We start from the raw sequence: 17,737 nt of genomic DNA, 5'->3' as shown, positions 1-17,737 counted from the left end.
TTATTGTCCTCTTTATTGTCGCATTAATGACTATCTGAGGTCCAAAATTTTCAACAACAACTTTATATAGCGCCCTCCACGCCGGACGGCGTCTCAGAGAGCTTCACAGTAACGGATCCTGGGGCCAAGCCAGGGGGAGGGGGTGAAGGTGACCAAAGGTGTGGTCGAAAAGAAAGGTCTTCAGCAGGGACCTGAAAATAGGAAGGGAGAGAGCAAGGTGAAGGAAGTGAGGAAGGGAATTCCAGAGCATCGGGGCATAGTGGCTAAAGGCACGGCCACCGAGGGTGGAGCGGAGGACTCGGGGGACGAGGAGGAGGCCAGACCCGGAGGAACGAAGACATCGGGCACTGTTTTGAGGAGAGAAGAGGTCAGAGAGGTCGGGGGGTGCAGAGGAGTGCAGGGACTTGAATACAAGGGTAAGGATCTTGAAGTTGATCCTCTCTGGATAGGCAGCCAGTGCAGTCTGGCAAGGACTGGGGAGATCGGAGAGTGGAGTTTGGTGCGGGTGAGAATGCGAGCGGCAGAGTTTTCAATGATCTGGATTTTATGGATGGCAGTGGATGCGAGGAGGGCATTCATGGTTTTAATCTGAAGATCATCGTCTTAAAATGCAAGTTCCCGCAGAATTTTTGAAGAAATGGAATATTCAGAACAACTGGCATTCAAATTAATAAACAAAAATTAAATTTGAAATTAAAATTCAGGTTTAATTTGTGATCCATTTTCTGCAGGGTATTTTTAAGCACTGTTTCTGGAAACAATTTTGAATTTTAAGACAATGGTCTGAAGGGTGCTTTCTATTGTAAAAGACCTATTCCCTATCAAGTTTGTTTCGTTCAAACGGTGTATTATCTGGACTCCAATCTGCACATTTAATATTCTAAGGAAATGTTCACAAGTATGTTCCCGTCTCCCAAAGTTAATCGAAGCTAAAACTCTAGAATATCGACCTAACCATATCACCTGAAACCATATTCATGGAATTGTATCAAGAGCAGCTCAATATATTACTTCCAACTTTTGAACATTTTCTAGAGTTACATTGTACACTCTACACTGCACTATTTCCAGATTGATGTATTTTGATGTTTTGTTTGCAGTTGAAAATATAAGGACCAACATATTTGCTGTTAAGAAAATATTTGTTCATCTAGTTGTGAGAATTGTAAGATTAACATTTGTAATAATTGTAATTGTAATAATTTTGCAATGAATTTCAATGTATATTGTGAACACAAATTTGCATAGTTACATAGATAGCGGGCAAAACATTTTCAATGGAAATACTGATTTATATACTTTGAAATGCAGAGGTTTTGTTAATCTTGTCAAGCATTTAAAAGTGAATACCAATGATACTGAGAAAACAGTGAATTTTGACTTTCTATCTACTATGAAAGATTTGTATTATATGTAAATTATCTAAATCTGCTGATGATACCAGTCTGGGGCAGTTACACAGTAGCTGGAAAAACACAGAGGGATTGATTACTTCAGAAGTAGCCTCACAAGGCGAGCGTTCATTTCATGCAGATCAATTCCATTTGATGAGATTGAGGTCGGAGAATAAACAGTGGGAATACGAAATTAAGGATCTTGGTAGACAGGGGAGTAAACAAGAGAGGGATTTGTGGGACAGGTGGAGGCAGATTATGTCAGCCCTTTCATGAGGGATTTAGTAACTATTTGGCAAATACATTGATTAAGGTATTTAAGAAATAGAGTAACATATGATTTTTTTCCATGGGACTGGTCAGGTGGTCTTTTCATATCCTGTCTACTTTTCTGCACTTAGATTCTGAATAACGGTCAATGTTAAATCCATTGAATTCTGCTTGGGTGCATGTCTTTTTAAAGTTCTCTTTTTAATATTAATCTTTATATATGTTTCTATATATGTTTGTGTTCATTTGAAATTGTATGTCAAGAACATATTGTTCATTGTTTGTTGAATAAAAGCTTACGGAACAAAGATTCTTCCATTTTCACAGAAAGTTCTGTCTTTCTTCATCTCTGCAACATTGCTCATCTTTCTCCACTACCTAACACCAAATACTGCCAAAATCCCCTTGCAGTGTGACAACCTAGTTTATAGCTTCACTAGTTATCCCGTACGTTTACAATGAAGTGACTATGGTTATTTTACACAGAGTTAATGTTTAATATATCATGCTCCCAAACAACCTGGCTCCTTCATTTATCTGTTCCATGAATTATTTTATGTAACCTTTACAAAATATCTCTGAAATATAACATTAGGAACATAAAGGTAAAACATTAACTTTTACTCGAGCTTATAAATATTAATAACAATATTAAAGTACAGATGGATTAGTTTGTCATAACTTTAAATGCTATAATTTCAATAAAATAGATTGTGCAACTGATATGGAGCCTAACCTGCCCACTTTCTATGGGATGTGAAACACAATGCTGTCCCTGCAACTGGTGTATCTTCCTCTTCCCCACCCTACACCCCCAGCACTCACGTCTTCTGCCTCTGTCCTCACACTTTTACCCTCTTCTCTCTCTTGTCCCTCTCCACCCTCACAACCCACCTGAAACCTATCACTTGCTCCCTTGACCTCCTCTCCTCACCAAACTGCTGCCTGTCCATCCTCCGCTCCCTGCTGGTGGCTATAGTCAAGCTGTCCCCGTCTTCTGGCGCTGTCCCCTCTCCCTCAAAGCCACCGTCATCACCAACAACAATAACAACTTGCATTGAGGGGTAGCGTCTCCAAAAGTGCTTAGAACTGGCAGAGCCTGAATCCGAGCAAGAGGGAAGTGACCATAAGCATGGTTGAACAGGAATATCTTTGCAGGAACAGCAAGATAGGGAAGTAGGGGTAAAGACGGAGAGATTGTGGGCAAGAGTTCCAGAGGTCGCTGGCATATTGGCTGAAAGCATGACTGCCGATGGTGGAGCAGAGGGGATGAGGAATCAGCAGGAAGTCGGAGCCAGCCAAGCCGAGGCGGCAGGCGGCGGAGTGAAGAGTAAGCATGTCGGACAGACAGGGAGTTGCCAGGGTATGAAGGGATTTGCAGATGAATGTGAGGATCTTGGTCAATCCTTTCTGTGATTGGGAGCAGGTGAAGATTGGTGAGGACTGATGGGATGGGGATATGGAGTTTAGAGCTGGTGAGTATACGGGAAGTTTTAAGTTAGTTGGATTTTGAAGGTAGTGGAGCTGGGGTTACTGGGGAGCAGGTCATTGGAGTAGTGGGGACAGGAATGTGACAAGAGCGTGGACTCCTCTTTCCCTTCTCTAAAAAACAACCCTTGATCCCTCCAAACTCTCCAACTATTGGCCCATCTCCAACCTCTTTCCTAACCTGGAATGCTTTACTGCCACTCCCACCCTCTCTTTGCACTCCCTGTCTCCTCACTTCTGGCTCTGACATCCTCAACTTCCCTGGCGTCTCTCTCAAACACATCAACCCAATGGAAACTTTGGTGTTCAGGTTAATCCTCAGCTCTCCTTCCCTAATATTTGATCCCTGAACAAGACTGCTACTCTTCATCTCAGCCACATTTCTCGCCAACCCCCTTCCTCCTAACTCACAATAAATGTCACCAAATCATATCTTGGTTACCTCTCACCTTGACTTTTCTAACATACTCCTGACTGATCTCACTGAGCTCCAATTCATCCAAAATACCACCATTGACAACTCACCTGCACGAAACACAACATACACTAATATTATTATTATTACAATAAACCTTTCCTATGTTCAAAGTTACATGTCCCATTGCAGTTGCCAGCTCTTAAGGTTTCGGACAAGAAAATTATGTCAGAATTATTTGATACCACTGAGTTTTAGGAATAGACAGTTCATTTAGTTTAGGGGAAGACCTCAGTGGTGTCTCAGCATCCCTGGCAGGGACAGATATTACTCACTGTCACTGTAAGTGGTTAGTATTGCAGACCCCTCTTATGCCTCACTCTCACCCGCAGTTTCCCTCCCATCTCCATCACAACTTATAGCACTGAATCTACGCACTTGGAAGGAGGTTGTGCAGGTTAACGGTCTATCACAGTGTCCGTGGCGGCTCCGGCTTGCCCATGTGTGTCGACCCCAGACTTCATTTGTTCTTCCCAGCCCTGCACACAAGGCTGCAGATACAGTTACATCACTGAGTCTGTGGCAGATCCGGCTTGGCCAGGTGTCTAGGTCTGACACCTTTCGTTCTTCCTTGGCCTGTGCCAAAGGCTGCAAGAACTCCTCTAGTGAAAAGCGCTATATCAAATGCAAGGATTATTATTATTATTAGTCCTGAAGAAAGAGAAAACACAGAAAGAATTGGACAAAAGCTTTTATACTGCTCAGGCTCTCCCTCCCCACCAACCAGGACAGTCTAAGGCCCCTTTATAACAAACTCATTACTTAGCGGACCCCAAATTGCCAATCCCAAAACTCTGTTATATTAGTAAAAAAGTTGCTGAATCAGATGTATACTAATCACAGTTTCATGAAATGTTCAAGATTATGAAGAATGACAATACGGTGAATTAGATTTTTTGAGACGTCTTCCTGATGTGAAAAGCGCAATACAAAGTGTTAGTATTATTGTTACTATTCTCATTATGAAGCAAAGTTTTTCCTATGACAAAGTGTATTGGAATCCTTAGATTTCCACAGAAAACAATGTACTGTTTTAGGAGGAGTACTGAATAGAGAGACTGGAAAGTGGAGAATGGAGAGAGAGAAAAGCATTTGAATAAATCATTGCTCTTTTTGGTAACAAATATCCAGGAATATCCTAAAACAAGCACAAGGAAGAAATCTGTAATCAATGAATAATTGCTTATTTGAATCATTTATTGAGTAAACAAGGAGAAGGCCTACATTTCAGATAATAAGAAAAAGAATTGAAGGGAAGGTTAGAAAAATAATCTTTACACAGAGAGTGTTTGAGATATGGATTTCCCTGTTACAAAACCATACTTTTTAAAACTCGTCATTACAAGTTGCAGTTTGTTTTTAAATTCCCGCAAGCATCAGTTTATATACTGAACACGAATGCCCTTCTCTATTGCTGACAGCCACATATTTGCAACAACATCAGTATATTGCTTCAGGCATTTTTTCTCTGTTGTCGATTAGCGGATTGTTTTCCGGGGATAATAATCCCTTAAAAATAACAATAATAATAAATTGGTCGCTTCGATCCACGAATGTTTGTGGGACACTGCTGTACACAATCTGAAACCCACCACCTGCTCCCTTCACCCCATCCTGAAACCCACCACCTGCTCCCTGGACCCCATCCCCACTCCACTCCTTATCTCCCAGCTCCACCTCCTTGCCCCACATATCACAGACATCGTCAACCTGTCCCTCTCCTCTGGCTCTGTTCCCATTCCCTTAAAAACTGCCACCATCACTCCCACCTTGAAAAAAACCCTCCCTTGATGCGTCGCAGCTATCCAGCTACCGGCCCATCTCCAACCTCCCTTCCTGTCCAAGGTCCTGGAACGAGTTGTCGTCTCCCAGCTGCGCTCTTTGCTCTCCAACCATTCATTATTCAAACCCCTTCAGTCGGGTTTCCGTGCTGCCCATAGCACAGAAACTGCCCTGGTCAAGGTCACCAATGACATCCTGACCATTTGTGACCAGGGCTCCCTCTGCCTCCTCGTCCTCCTCGACCCATCGGCAGCATTCGATACGGTCAACCATGCTATCCTCCTCCACCGCTTGTCCTCCCACCTCAAGCTTCAAGGCCCTGTCCTTGAGTGGTTTAGGTCGTACCTCTCCCACCGTCTTCACTTTGTTTCCACAAATGGCTTTTCCTCCAGCCCCCGTCTTGTGCGGTGTCGCTCAGGGCTCTGTCCTCGGTCCCCTCCTCTTCACCGTCTATATCCTCCCCCTTGGTGACATTATCCGCAGACATGGGGTTAACTTCCACATGTATGCGGATGACACCCAACTCTACCTTTCCTCCTCTACCCTCAACTCCACGACCACCGATGTCCTGACAGCTGTCTGTCCGACATCGAGTCCTGGACGAGAGACAACTTTCTTCAGCTCAACGTGCGTAAAACTGAGGCCCTCCTGATTGGCTCACGTCAGCGCCTCCGCACCTCAGGCGCTGACACCATCAGCATCCAAGGCTGCACTCTCCACCTCTCAAAGCCAGTCAGGAACCTTGGTGTTCTGTTCGACCCTGAGCTGTCCTTTCTCCCTCATATCCGCGCCACAACTTGCACCGCCTTCCATCACCTCCGGAATATCGCCAGACTACGGCACTACCTCACCCCTCACACTGCTGAAACTATGGTCTACGCCTTTATCACCTCAAGGCTGGACTATGGGAACTCTCTCCTCGCCGGCCTTCCCGGCACCTCCCTCCACAAGCTGCAGGTCATTCAGAACTCTGCAGCTCGTGTACTGTCCCGCACCAGGCTTCGGGACCACATCACACCCACTCTCACTCTCCTCCACTGGCTCCCGATCCCCCAGAGGATCGAATTCAAGATCCCTATCCTCACCTACAAGACCATTCACGGCCTCGCTCCCTCCTACCTCTCCGACCTACTATCCCCCTACCTACCTGCCCGTACCCTCCGTTCCTCTGGCTCTGGTCTGCTCCACATCCCCCGCCTCAACCGCCCTACTATCGGTGGCCGGGCCTTCAGCCTCTCAGCCCCTAGGCTCTGGAACTCTATCCCCCAGTGCCTTCGCCTTGCCTCCTCCCTTTCCTCCTTCAAGGCCGGTCTCAAGATCTTTCTCTTTGACCGTGCCTTCAGCTCCCCTCTTGACTCTCTACCCCCTCCTCAATCCCTCCCTTCCCTCACCCTGACCATTTCCCCCCTGCTCAGGTCCTGACCCAACTGTACAGCACCTTGGAACGTCCTCCTGACGTGGAAGGCGCTCTATAAATGGAATCTTGTTGTTGTTGTTGTAGTTGCCACATTCCTGCCAAAAATATACAGAAAACTCACTTTACAGTATATTCTGTGAAGTGCTTTGAGACGTCTTGAAGATGTGATAAGGCGCTGCATCAAATGCAACGATTATTATTATTTATTGCTATAGTTGAAGCTAGTTTCATAAATTATTTTGAAAGGTAGATGCCTGCCGAAGAGAAATATGAAAGAGCATAGGAAACAAGCAGAGCATGGGATTAGATTAATTATCGTCCTTGGGGCAGAGGTATGCAAGGGCCTCCTTGGAGCTGAACTGGCTCCAAGGTGACATGTTTGGCAATGGGATGTGGGAATGTGGTGGTCTCGGTACTCCTATTCCTGAGCCAGATGGTTCTGTTGTGCTCCAGGGCACTGCTGGTGACTGCACAGCCAGCCTGGCTCATCAGCAGGACTTGGAAGGGAAGAACAGTCACTGGGGGCGGGGAATCCTCCCACTCGGCTCATGCTAACCCTGCAAGCCAATTCCCTAACGTGTAGGGTGGTGCTAGCTGGACAAGCAGCAGAAAACCTTGCCGGTTAGCAATATTAATGGCAAGCTATGTGGTTTGGGCTGCTTAGAGTCCAGCAGTACACCAATGCACACTCTCGAGTCGCCAAGCTTTGGCTCTTGCCAACTTGTGCTTAATACTTTCTGGAATTAGGTAAACAGGAAGCATCCCTCCGGGTAGGGACTGCGCATTCCATTCCAGCAAGATCTCTGGAATTTCCACATGTAAATGGGATGCATGGAATTCTCATCTTGTTTTGGATACTCTTAAGCATGGGGATGGTTAAGCATGGCAGTCAAATCAAAAAATGATTTAAGTTGGGAAAATAGCAGCACATACATGATTGACCAAATGGCCTGGTTCAAATGTAACATTCTATGCTTCTTTGCTGAGTGCAAAAGAATGGGGAGACCGAGTAATGAATAATGAATAGGAGCACGGAAGAGATTGGAAAACAGAGACTGGAGAGAGAAAAATAAACAGAAAGAAAAGCATTTGAATAAAGGATTTTTTTTTTGGTAATATGTATCTGAGCCTGTCCTAAAATAAGAGCAAAGAAGAAAGATGTCCAAAAACACTTAACAGGATACATACAACAACAAAAATAAAATTGCATTTGTGTAACGCCCTTCATGTCGGGAGGACATCGTAGGACGCTGGACAATCAGGACCCGAGCTGGGGGTCAAACTTGGGGAGGGTGGAGGGCAAGGGGGAAGGAGGGTAATAGAAGGCATGATCGAAGAGAAGGGTCTTCAGATGGATCTTGACAGAGGTAAGGGAGGGGGCGAGGCAAACGGACTGTGGGATGGAGTTCCAGAGGGTGGGGGCAGAGTTGCTGTAGGTCCAATGATGGGCGGAGCGAGGGAGGGACATGAAGCCAACCAGAGCCCACTGAGCGGACAGAGTGGGAAGTTGATGGAGGGTTAGGAGGTTGCAGAGGTAGGGGAGAGCAAGACCATGGAGGGCTTTGAAGGTGAGGACCAGGATCTTGAACTGTATGCTCTGTGTGATGGGAAGCCAGTGGAGTCGGGTAAGGATGTGGGTGATAGGGTCATGGAGCCTGGTGCAGGAGAGGACACAGGCTGCAGAGTTCTGATAATCTGCAGCCTATGGAGGGAAGAGTTGGGGAGTCCGACAAGCAGGGAATTTGCATAGTCAAGCCTGGATGTTATGAATGTGTGTATGAGGGTTTCAGTGTCCTGTGGTGTGAGATAGTCGCGTAGCCGTGCATTGTTGCGGAGGTGGGAGAAGGCAGAGCACATGATGGCATGGATGTTGGGTAGAAGAGATAGATGAGGGTCAAATAAGATGGTCAAGGATCCGGACTAGCTTAGAAAGGTGGAGTGTGCAAACTTGGATGGTGATGCTGTCAGCATCCGAGTTGTGGAGACTCTGACAGTAGCCAATCAGGAGAGCCTCGGTCATCTTGACGCTGAACTGAAGAAAGTTAGCTTTCATCCAGGATTTGATGTCTAACAAACATTCCGTCAAGACAGCAGTGGTCCTGGAGTCAAGGGCGGAGGCAGGGAGATAGAGTTGGGTTTCATCTGCTTACATGTGGAAATTGACCCCATGTCTGCGGATGATGTCACCAAGAGGGAGCATATAGATATTGAAGTGGACGGGACCAAGGACAGAGCCCTGAGGAACGCTGTACAATGTGGGGGCGAGAGGAGAAACTCTCTGTGGAGATGAAGTGGAGACGGTGTGAGAGGTAGGTTCTGAACCATTCAAGGACAGAACCATGAAGGTTGAAGTGAGAGGAGAGGTGGTGGAGGAGGATAGACTGGTCAATGGGATCAAAGGCAGCAGAGAGTCAAGGAGGATGAGGAGGGCCCTGGATTTTGTCCATGTGCGACCAGGAGCCCTGGTCGCAGATGGACAAAATGTCATTTGTGGAGTCCTGTAGCTCAATGGTTAGAGCACTCACTTTGCAAGTGAGAGACCTGAGTTAAATTTCAGGCAGAGGGCGAAACCTTGGGCAAGTTTCTTTACTCCACACAGAGCCTAATAATAATCCCTCCAAAAAACCAAAAACAATAATAAATTGGTCATTTTCAATCTACGACTGTTTGTGGGACATTGCTGTGCGCAATTGGCTGCCGCGTTCTCCCACAAATATACAGTCAATTCACTTTACAGTGTGTTCTGTGAAGCACTTTGGGACATTCTCCCGACGTGAAAAGCGCTACATCAAATGCAAGGATTATTATTATTATTATTATTATTTGTCACTTGGACCAAAGCTGTTTCTATGCTGATTGGAGGAATTGATGAAGGGAGTGGCAGGAGAAGAAGGAGTGAAGCTGGGAAGCAACGACTCGTTCCTGGACCTTGGAAAGAAAAGATGCAGCGGTAGTTTGAGAGCAGGGATGGGTCCAAGGAGGGTTTTTTAAGGGTAGGACTGATGACGGCCTTTTTTAAAGGGGTTGGAACAGTGCCAGTGGACAGGGAGAGGTTTATGATGTCCGTGAGTAGGGGTGCATGGTAGAGCTGGGAAGTGAGAAAAGGGTTATGGATGGGGTCGAGGGAGCAGGTGGTCGGTTTCATGTGGGTTATAGTGGTGGTGAAAGAGGAATGGGAGACATGTTCGAAGGTGTGGAGGGAGGGATGGGTGGGAGCTGGGGTGTAAGATGTAGATGGGGAGGGGGTAGTAGATGGAAGGTCAGAGACAGCTGAGCGGAAACCCTCAACTTTGGTTTTGAGTAATTTCAGCACCGCCTCATAGCTGGAGTTGGAGGAGCAGATGGGCAAGGCATGAGAGGGTGGTCGGAGGAGCCATTCTGTGATGGAGAAGACGAGCCTGGGGTTGTCCTTGGCCTCCAAGATTGTTTTGAAGTAGAACAACGATTTAGCGGAGACAAGGTTGGAGCAGTAGGATTTGGTAATGTCCAGCCAGATCTGCCAATGGACTGTTAAGTTGGATTCGAGCCAGGGGTGTTCAGCAGCACCTATCTGTGCTTTAAGGGAGCAGAGGTGGCTGGTGTACAATGCTAAAGTGCGTAGATAGCAGACTGTTCGGGAAGAGAGGGGTGCAAGGGAATCGAGAGTGGAGGAGATGGAGTTGTGGAGGAGATCGACTGAGGAGGATAGGTCATTGCAAGAGGAAGCCCAGAGGGAATTCAGATGACTCCAAGGCAGCGGAGAGAGGGGGGGAGGTGGGGAGTTTTTTTTCCAGCGGTAGTAGGAGATGGAAGTGGGTTGGAGGGGTGGGGGGATTGAGGAGTTAAGGGAGATGAAGTGATGGTCCGTGATGGCTTTTTCAGTTCCAAAATGGTGAGGCCCTGAGTGATCACCAGGTCGAGGGGGTGATCACGGATATGAGTGGTGGAGTGGATGTGGAGGGAGAGGTTGAAGGAGGGGACAAGGGAGGAGAAGTCAGCAGAGATAGAGCAGGAGGGGGTGAAATGAAGGTTCAAGTCACCTAGGACGAGGAGGTATTCGGAGAAGGCGACGGCTTGGAGGGGCAATAGGTAATGAGAATTTTGAGGGAAAGTTTGGAGCGGTGATAAAGGGTTCCGTGCTATAAAAAGGGAAGGTTCTGGAGGAGTAAGAGGATAGGCCGAGTGGGGACTGGGAGATGAGAGCCACACCGCCACTGGTTAGGTCATGGGGTACGATGGAAGGTGTAACCGAGTGGTGTGGCCTCTGTCAGGAGAATGATATCACCTGGAATGACCGAGGTTTAACATACTGTAAAGTGTTGTGAACGTGTGCTTTTGTGGGTGAACATGCGAGTCAATTTGTATAAAGCAATGTCCGACAAACAGCCATGACGTGAATCACCAATTTTACTTTGGGATTGTTGGCCAAGACACGGAGAAAGACTCCCTTCTCTTTTGAATACTGGAGTGCAATGGAATCTAATGGTTTCATCTGAACAGGCAGATGGGTCCTCAGTCTAACATCTGATCTGAAGCATAGAACTTCCAACAAAGAACCACACCCCCAGCAATGCATTGCAGTCTCAGCTTAGACTAAATGAGTTCCAAGTCCTGACTTCAAAGAGAACTTCGAACTGTATCAGATTGACACAATAATTCTTATCAGTAACATATCAGCTAACTTGGAAAAGATTGGGGCAAAGTGCATTCTACCAATAATTAGGTGACATTATCTGGTGGATATCTGATGGATATTTATTATTCTTACTTGGTTTGATACATTCATAAGGAAAACAACAACAACAAGATTCCATTTATAAAGCGCCTTTCACGTCAGGAGGACGTCCCAAGGCGCTGCACAGTTGGGTCATGACCCGAGCAGGGGGGAAATGGTCAGGGTGAGGGGAGGGAGCGAGGAGGGGGGAAATGGTCAGGGTGAGGGGTGGGATGGGAGGGAGCGAGAAGGGGGAAGAGAGTCGAGAGGGGAGCTGAAGGCTCGGTCAAAGAGAAAGGTTTTGAGACCGGCCTTGAAGGAGGAAAGGGAGGAGGCGGCGAAGGCACTGGGGGATAGAGTTCCAGAGCCTCGGGGCTGAGAGGCTGAAGGCCCGACCACCGATGGTAGGGCGATTAGGGCGGGGGACGTGGAGCAGACCGGAGCCAGAGGAACGGAGGGTAGGGGCAGGTAAGTAGGGGGATAGTAGGTTGGAGAGGTAGGAGGGAGCAAGGCCGTGAATAGCCTTGTAGGTGAGGATGAGGATCTTGAAATCAATCCTCTGGGGGATGGGGAGCCAGTGGAGGCGAGCGAGGGTGGGAGTGATGTGGTCCCGAAGCCTGGTGCGGGACAGTACACGAGCTGCAGAGTTCTGAATGACCTGCAGCTTGTGGAGGGAGGTGCCGGGAAGGCCGGCGAGGAGAGAGTTCCCATAGTCCAGCCTTGAGGTGACAAAGGCGTGAACCAGGGTTTCAGCAGCGTGAGGGGTGAGGTAGTGCCGTAGTCTGGCGATGTTCCGGAGGTGATGGAAGGCGGTGCCAGTTGTGGTGCGGATGTGAGGGAGAAAGGACAGCTCAGGGTTGAACAAAACGCCGAGGTTCCTGACTGGCTTTGAGAGGTGGAGAGTGCAGCCTTGGATGCTGATGGTGACGGCGCCTGAGGTGCGGAGGCGCTGACGCAAACCAATCAGGAGGGCCTCGGTTCTTCGCACGTTGAGCTGAAGAAAGTTGTCTCTCGTCCAGGACTCGATGTCGGACAGGCAGGCTGTCAGGACATCGGTGGTCGTGGAGTTGAGAGTAGAGGAGGAAAGGTAGAGTTGGGTGTCATCCGCATACATGTGGAAGTTAACTCCATGTCTGCGGATGATGTCACCAAGGGGGAGCATATAGAGGGTGAAGAGGAGGGGACCAAGGACAGAGCCCTGAGGGACTCCACATGAGACAGTACGGGGGGTGGAGGAGAAGCCATTCGTCGAGACAAAGTGAAGACGATGAGAAAGGTACGACCTAAACCATTCAAGGACAGTGCCTTGAAGGTTGAGGTGGGAGGACAAGCGGTGGAGTAGGATAGCGTGGTCGACCGTATCGAATGCTGCCGATAGGTCGAGGAGGACGAGGAGGCAGAGGGAGCCCTGGTCACAGATGGTCAGGATATCATTGGTGACCTTGACCAGGGCAGTTTCTGTGCTATGGGCAGCACGGAAACCTGACTGAAGGGGTTCGAAAAGAGAATGGGTGGAAAGGAAAGAGCGCAGTTGGGAGGCGACAACTCTTTCCAGGACCTTGGAGAGAAAGGGGAGGTTGGAGATGGGCCGGTAGCTTGATAGCTGCGACGCATCAAGGGAGGGTTTTTTCAGGGTGGGCGTGATGGTGGCAGTTTTTAAGGGAATGGGGACAGAGCCAGAGGAGAGGGACAGGTTGATGATGTCGGTTATATGTGGGGCAAGAAAGTGGAGCTGGGAGATAAGGAGATATCACCAAATGGTTGATGAATTGTGTGAGAGGTGGAACAAAGAGCAGCATTAAGATGGCCTTTGAGAAATAAATTGAAGGAAACTGAACGCAAATTTCCTTATCAAATTACATGTATTTAAAAGTGCGGTCAAGATGGGGTCATCACAAAGAAGAAATAAGCGCAAAGAAGAAATCTGCAATCAATGAATAATAGCTTATTTGATTAGTCATCGATTCAGTAAAGGGAATGCACACACTTCAGACAATCAGAAAAAGAATTAAAGGGAAGTTGAGAAAAATAATTGTTACACAGAGAGTGTGTGGGATGTGGATTTCTCTGTTACAAAACCTTAGTTGAAGCTGCTTTCGTAAATTGCTTTGACAGAGATGCTTGAAGAGGAGGAATATGAAGGAATATCGGAAAGATTCAGGAGAATGGGATTAGGCTGGTTATCCTCCATGGGGTTGGTGGGTGGGGGGAGGGAGGGCCAGTAGCTAAGTGACTCCAAGGTGGCATATTTGGCAATGTAATGTTAGAATTGAGCCAGCCCTCTACGTTGACCTCAGTGGTCCGGTTTCTGAGCCAGGCGGGTCCGTAGTATTCCCAGATGCAGCTGATGACAGAACAACCAGCCTGGTTCATCAGCAGGACTTGGAAGGGCAGACCATCACTTAGGGCAGGGAATCATCCCACTGAGTTCATGTTAACCCTGCAAGTGAAAGCCCTCATGGGTAAGATGGTCGTCGCTGGAAAAGCAGCTGGAAAAGCAGCGAGAAAGCTTGCCAGACAGCGATATCAATAGCTATGTGGTTTTAGCTGGTTAGACTCCAGCAGTATCCCAATGCTCACACGCGAATCCCTAAGTACATGCTTTTACAATGCGGTCAAAATGGGTTCAGCACAAACAAGAAATGAGCGCATAATGAACATTTCATAGCACCAATACCTGGACATCAACAGTGCAAAAGTGGGAATTTTTGCCCTCGGAAACCGATCTGCCAATCGACTAACACCCGGGTTCCTATTTACTGCTGGGTAAACAGACGCGTGTGGAGTAAGGAAACTTGCCTAATGTTTCTCCCTGCACGGGAATAAAACCCGGTTCTCTTGTTTGTGAGGCAAGAGTGCTAACCACAACACTCTTGGACTTGACATGCAATGAGAGATAGTGGTCATATTTACAATGTTTGATAATTAAGACCAGTGTTGCTTGGTTCCTGCAATATGCAAGGGTTTAGCGTAAAACTAATATGCCAAGAGACACATTCGTACTACAAAACACTCAGGTTCAAATAAAATGGATGGACCTGGACAGAAACAAATCAATTATCTGGAGAGTGCTTTGGTGGTACCACCTGTTGGCTTATCTTCATGTCATTATAAACTATTCAACACCATAAATTGTACCATAATGTTGCCTCACTGTTGACCTAAATACACGGGAACCTCAGTCCTTGAACGTATTCAAGACTGAGGTTGATAAATTTCTAAAGGATAGAGGGATTAAGAGATATGGGGATAGGGCGCGTAAAAGGAATTAGGTTAGAAGATCAAGCATGAGGGGCCAAATGGCCTACTCCTGCTCCTACATCTTATGGTCTTATGGTTAGTGAAGAGAAGGCACACATTTCAGTTAATCAGAAAAAGAATTAAAGGGAAGTTTAGAAAAAATAATCGTTTCACAGAGAGATATTCTGAAGATAAACTGGACATTACAATACTGCATAAAAATTTTCAGTCACCACATGCAACAATCAGGCTTTACACTGTAACACTGCATCATTCAGTCCATATCAATCCAGAGTGACCAAACTCGGGTATTACACTTCAATCTTCTTCTATCTATACTAATAAAGACCTAATGAATGTCTGGGTGTGTAATTTTGTTGTTGTTGTTGTTGTTGTTGTCCTCCCAAAGGAGTTCTCCCACTGAGACCTCCCACTCTCAAAGACGTCTCAAAGCGCTTCACAGAATATATTGTAAAGTGGATTGACTGTGTATTTTGTGGGCAAAATCCAGCAGCCAATTGTCCACAGCAGTGTCCCACAACAGTAAGCAAATTTGTACATTTTTTTAAGGGTTTATTAACACTGGAAACTGATATGCCAATCGACTGATAACTGGGTTCCAACTTCCCGTTAGATAAACAGGTGTGTGACGTAAGGAAACTTGCCTAAGGTTTCACTCTGCCAGGAATCTGTGAAGCATTTCTTTGAAATATTTCAACACTATATCAAATACAAGGATTATTATCACTGTGAGTTACTAAGATGCTGCAAACATTACAGGTTTCATATTTCACTTCCCTATCAAGTCAGGTATTGTTTGACGGAAACTTTAAAGAAATCATACCACTGTTTTCAATCACCTATTTCTTTCCAATATTCTTTTCCATTGTGTCTTGTGCAAAGTTCTTTCTCTGCAGCATAACTCATTTTTATTGACTTACTGTTTGCCATGTAAGTCGGGCTAGGCGGAATGTGGGAATTGAGCCAGCCCTCTACGTTGGTCTCGGTAGTCCAGATCCTGAGCCAGGCGGGAGGACACAGCAGATAACAGCACAGCCAGCCTGGTCAGCACAAAGAAGAAATAAGCGCAAAGAAGAAACCTGTAATCAATGAATAATAGCTTATTTGCATCAGTCATCGAGTCAGTAAAGGAAAGGCACACATTTCAAATAATCAGAAAAAAATTAAAGGGATGTTTAGAAAAATAATCGTTACACAGAGAGTGTGTGGGATGTGGATTTCTCTGTTACAAAACCTTAGTTAAAGCTGCTTTTGTAAATTATTTTTAAAGAGATACTTGAAGAGGAGGAACATGAAGGAATATAGGAAACAATCAGGAGAATGGGATTAGGTTGGTTATCCTCCAGGGGATTGATGGGTGGAGGGGCGGGGAGAGGGGGGGCAACACTTAAGCGACTCCAAGGTGGAATATTTGGCAATGTCATGTTGGAATTGAGCCAGCCCTCTACGTTGACCTCAGTGGTTTCTGAGCCAGACGGGTCCGTAGTATTCCCGGATGCAGCTGATCACAGAACAAACAGCCTGGATCATCAGCAGGACTTGGAAGGGCAGACCATCACTTAGGGCAGGGAATCATCCCACTGAGCTCATGTTAACCCTGCAAGCCAAAGCTCTGATGGGTAAGATGGTCCAAGCTGCAAAAGCAGCAAGAAAGCTTGCCAGACAGCGATATCAATGGCAAGCTATGTGGTCTTAGCTGGTATCCCAATGCACACACTCGAGTCCCTGAGCATTGGCTCTTTCCAACTTGTGCCTAATCATTGCCGGAATTTGGAAACGAAATGTGTCCCTCCAGGGAGAGAGTGCACATTTCATTCCAACAATCTATCTCTGGAATTTCCATGTTTAGGTTGGGACACATTTGAATAAAGAATTCTTCTTTTTGGTAATAAGTGTCTGAGCCTATCCTAAAATAAGAACAAAGAAGAAATCTGTAATCAATGAACAATAGTAATAATCATTTTAAAAATACATTTTTTGAAGAATTCAATGTGAGAATGATATCATGAACATTGTTTCGGGTACAGCACATCTAAGGACTCAAATGCACATTGTCATAGCAAAAACTTTGTTTTGTAATAATAATAATAACAAAACAATAATACTTACATTTCATACAGTGCCTTTCACATCGGGAATACGACCCAAAGCACTAAACAAGATATATACTGTAAAGTGTAGTGAATGTTTGCTTTTTTGGGTGAACATGGTGGTCAATTTGCATATAACATTGTTTCACAAACAGCCACAAGTGAATGACCAGTTTTACTTTGGGATTGTTGGCCAAGACATTGTGAAAGACTCCCTTTTCTTTTCAAATACTGTAGTGCAATGCAATCTTTAATGTCCACCTGAAAAGGCAGATGGGGCTTCAGTTTAACATTTGATCTGAAAGATGGCATTTCCAACAATGTAGCACACCCCCCAGCAATGCATTGGAGCGTCATCGCCCACAAATATACAGTCAATTCACTTTTTACTGTCTATTCTGTGAAGCGCTTTGAGACGTCGAGAAGATGTGAAAAGCGCGATATCAAATGCAAGGATTATTATTATCTTAGCCTAAATGAGTTCCAAGACCTGATGTGGGAGGTAAGTACACAACCTCTGACTCAAAGACAAGTGTACTGCCAACAGTGCAAGGCTGACTCGATAGTTCATATCAATGGCATTCAATATAAGATCACTAGGAAAAATTTTGGGCCAACTTGATTCCATTAATAAGTACGTGACATTAACTAGTATTTGATCTGACGCATATTTATTATTCTTACTTGGTTTGATACATTCATGAGGATAAGTGATATCACTAAATGATTCATGCCTTGTGTGAGAGGTGGAACAATGGAGCAGTATTAAGATGGCCTTTGGTAATAAATTAAAGGAAATTGAATGTAAATTTCCTTGTCAAAGCACATGTATTTAAAAGTGTGGTCAAGATGGGGTCAGCACAAAGA

Source organism: Callorhinchus milii, unplaced genomic scaffold, assembly GCF_018977255.1.
Source record: "Callorhinchus milii isolate IMCB2004 unplaced genomic scaffold, IMCB_Cmil_1.0 Scaffold2, whole genome shotgun sequence".
Classification (NCBI taxonomy): Eukaryota; Metazoa; Chordata; class Chondrichthyes; order Chimaeriformes; family Callorhinchidae; genus Callorhinchus; species Callorhinchus milii.
Note: the sequence above shows the minus strand (reverse complement) of the source record.